Genomic DNA, 4615 nt, shown 5'->3' with positions numbered 1-4615 from the left:
AAATTTAGGACAAATTGACTGAATCCATCTGGCAACGATTGCAAGATCAAGTCAGTCGCAAGTTCCTTTTCGAGGGGAAAACCCAATCTCTCAAGGTTTTCCACATACCCAATCATCTTGAGCACATGGGGACCTACAGGGTCTCCCTCAGCTAACTTGCCTTGAAAAAGGGCTTTTGAAACTTCAAACCTCTCATGCCTTGCTTGCTCTTGATAGAGCATCTTCAGGTGTTCGATCATATCGAACGCTGACATGTTCTCATGTTGCTTTTGCAATTCTGAGTTCATGGTAGCTAGCATGAGACAAGCAGTTTCATTGGCATCATCGACATGCTTCTTATAAGCATCTCTTTCTTCCTTAGGTGCAGAACTAGGAGGTTCCTGTTCAGGAACAGGTGTCTCCAAGACATACAGCTTTTTATCATGTTTGAGGACAATCCTCAGGTTTCGGTGCCAATCCAGAAAATTTCTCCCAGACAATTTTTCCTTATCAAGGATTGATCGCAAGATGTTGTTAGAGGTGTTTGCTGTCATGATAATCTACATAAGGATTAATGAAAATATAAGTATCATTGACATATTTAATTAGGCCTTTAATCAAATATGCTCCCACTATTTTACTCAAAACAAATGACCCTCATCATTTGATTCGGAAAATCCCGTTGGAAGATTTTCTAGTGGGTCGAGATCCATATTTCACTTCGTTCTAAGTCCGCGTAGGCGGATTACACAAAACTAGGTTATTTAGGTAGGAACTCCTTCCAATTGTATCTCATACAACTCTCGAAAATTTCAGTTGGGTGAATAACTCCTTATTCCAATCCATCATATAGATTATTCCCAACTCTTGCTTCTAAACATATATAATCTTATTATAATTTGTTTAGTTAAGTTTGACCCATTGTTTTAACAGTTGGATATTACAATTATCCCATCGCACCTTACTAATATAGAACATGCACCTCGCGTAGGCGAAACCTACATTATCCATTACTAGTCTTGATGAGTGTTAAAACTTGGAAAGCATAAACTTAATATTTAATTTGAGGGAATTACAATTTTTCTGATCTCACCGACTTGTTTATCATATAAACCGTCTCTCACATGCATCAACATACATTCACATGCATCAACATACATACATATATAATGAAACAGTTATGGCCCCTAGCGCAATTGTTCTCCCAAGCCAATGAGAGAACCTAAGCTAACCTAACAGCGATCTAAGCTTCTCCAAGCAAGATCTCCAAGGTTGTCCTCCTTTGGCACTGACTTCTTTGCTTTCTTCATAACATTACATTACATAAAGAAACTCGTTTTACATACGAGGGAGTGAGATGAGAAAAGAAGTTACATTTGGGAGATTAAGAGAGAGGCACGACACGCAGGTCGTATTTTAAAACCCAAATCAGAATAAAGGAAAACTAAGGCCATAACCGATCACCACAAGACAATAATAAACACTTTATTATTATTATTATTATTATTATTATTAATTCCTTTAATTAATTAAAATCAAATTAAGTTTCAACGACCGATCACACTACGCAGAGTTAGCCGGGGGTCCGCTGCCCGGTCAGCGGGAACGGGTGTTTTAATGAACAATTCATTTAAAATCGACGTCGCTTTTCGTATCAACACTTGAAAGCACTGAGTTAGTGAATTTTGCCTTGCGTTAACCGGTTAACCATATGTGTTAACCGGTTAACCATATGTGTTAACCGGTTAACACTGTTTGAAATCTATTAAAAAATTGTTTTCTGCCTTGCATTAACCGGTTAACCAAATGCGTTAACCGGTTAACACTGTTTGAAAATCTCTTGGAAAACTGTTTTCCGTCTTGCGTTAACCGGTTAACCAAAAGCGTTAACCGATTAACACTGTTTGAAAATCTCAAAAATTTTACTTCGTATTGCGTTAACCGGTTAACCATACGCGTTAACCGGTTAACACTGTTCCAAAAAGTGTTTAGAAAGCACAACTCTTGTGCAGTCACAACCCCAAACGCATAACTCTCTGACAACACAACCCTTGTGCCGTCACTAACCCTGATGCACCAATTTCAGACCGTCAAACACATCTCGATTGTTGATTCAGTATGATTGATCAACACGTCGTTGCTTCACCATACTAATGTCGGATCAAGAAGCAAACGACCATTGATCGCTCAAAGGAAAACAATCATTGAGTGTTTGAATGAACGAAACGAGAACACTATATCATATATAATGTATTTTGCATCAGGATTACATATATCATATATATATATATATATATATATATATATATATATATATATATATATATATATAACTTGATCGATCTCAATTTAATCTTTGATTCATTCTGTCTTTAATCATATTATTACAGAACAAAAACAGTTATCAGATTCATGGTTTCGTAAGTGGCTCTGATACCACTGTAGGATAATTGCCATCCAAGGCGCAGTGGAATTTAAAAATTTCTCCATTTAGTGATCCTTACGAATGGGCATGATCAGTGATAGAATTGTTACCTCTTGTGGCGATTCAAACCTTTGGTGCAGATCTCTTGTAACGATCAAAACCTTGGATACAAATCCACGGAGCGATCACGAACGTTGAACGATGACAACGTCTCTACTCAGTCCACACGAACGGGTTCCTTCAATCTCAGTGCTAGCTGGTAATGAAGGCTTTGAGTGAGAGAAAGAGAGATACAAAATTCCAACTCTTCAGTTGTGTTGTATTCCCATGCAATGCTTCTGAACAAGAGTTCTATTTATAGAACCACTTGTGTGGGCTTCAAGCCAAAAAGCCCACTTAAGTGTATTTTGGCCCATGTCTCATAATATGCCAAAATCACTTAAGTATTTGGTACCTTACCATATTTCGTATTCTACTTAAGTACACCGTACCTTACGATGTTCCTTAGTTACTCTATCTCTCATCAATCCGTCCTTTGTGTGTGACCCTATAGGTTTTCGTGGCGTTGGCAATTATATTAAATCACGTATTTAACATAATAAACAGTGAGCGGTATCTAGCAACACATCACTGCTACCCAAGACACGAAAATGTCATGTGATCTGACAAAACCTCCTGTGATAAAATTATGTGTATAATTACCCCTTTGCCCTTATGTCTATATTGAACACAAGGTATAGACCGTGTCATCCTTGTCCAGTTCAATATTGGGCCCATAGACATTATCCTGTTACGCAGGATGGGCAAATTCCATCTAGGTCACTCATGTCCCTTAGCATGCTTCGTGGAGTACCCATCAACTGTCTTTATGGTTATCCAGTTACGGACAATGTTGGATCAACAATAAAGCACTCGACTCTACATCTAGGATCCATAGTGGTTTCAGGTCGAAGAGTGGTATACACTATTATCACCATGAGAATAACTTATGACACTTTGCATAACTTTCTATATAGTATTCTCATAGCGGGTCAATCCGGTATAAATATTACTCTTAATATTCATACCTATGTTTAAGACTTGATAACTCTTTATCCATGATCCATGAGATGTGATCATCAGTCTATAAACATAATAGTCTTAATGCTTTAATGTTATCCCACTTCACACTAAAGCTCGACTACGGATACTTTAAGAATAGTGTCCTTATGTTTAATGTGCTCTCATGATTAAGTCACACTTAATACATTAAACGGACTATCTATTCCAGGGACTTTATCAATCAACCATAATAGAAAAAGCCTTTTTATTAATTAATAAATAATTCGATACAAGTACCAAAAGTATTGGCCTCTAGGGCTTACACCAACATTATCTACCAACATGTCTATGTGTGGTAGAGGGAAATCATCTTTCAGACTAGCTTTATTCAAGTCTCTATAGTCCACACAAATCTGGACTTTTCCATCTTTTTTAGGCACGGGCACAATATTGGCCACCCACTGAGGATACGTAGAAGTCACCAGAAACCCCGCATCAATTTGCTTCTAAACTTCCTCTTTGATCTTTACTGCCATATCAGGATGAGTTCTTCTGAGCTTCTACTTCACAGGCACGCACTCAGGCTTTAAAGGTAGGAAATGTTGCACAATATCAGTATCTAGACCAGGCATGTCTTCATATGACCAGGCAAAGACGTCAACATATTCTCGTAGCAGCTCAATCAACCCCTTCTTAACAGACTCTTCCAGGAGTGCCCCAATCTTCACTTCTCGCACACAATCCTCAGACCCCAAGTTGACTGTTTCCAGATTCTCAAGATGCGGCTGAATGATCTTCTCTTCATGCTCAAGTAGACGGCTAATCTCATCAGGAATCTCTTCAACATTATCTTCTTCCGCCTCAAATACAGGGAATTCAAAGTTGGGAGATGGTGTTGGATCATTATGTTCAATGGGTTTGATCAACCTGCATAATGTTTTTGGATATAAAGAGCTTTTAGAATTCAAACAAGGCAAATCATTATGCAGATGAAAAGATTGATTTTATTCTATTTTTAGGGTTTTATGTGATCACCAATTTCATGCAAAAGCGAAAAGGGAAAACAATTGGAAAAACAAACATTTAACATGAATCCATTGAATGAAAATATCATTGTATTTATGCGCCAACAATGTCATCACTTCTCCTTTTGGCATGGGAGAAGGGTTT

Source organism: Lathyrus oleraceus, chromosome 7 (genome assembly GCF_024323335.1).
Source record: "Lathyrus oleraceus cultivar Zhongwan6 chromosome 7, CAAS_Psat_ZW6_1.0, whole genome shotgun sequence".
Taxonomy (NCBI): domain Eukaryota; kingdom Viridiplantae; phylum Streptophyta; class Magnoliopsida; order Fabales; family Fabaceae; genus Lathyrus; species Lathyrus oleraceus.
Note: the sequence above shows the minus strand (reverse complement) of the source record.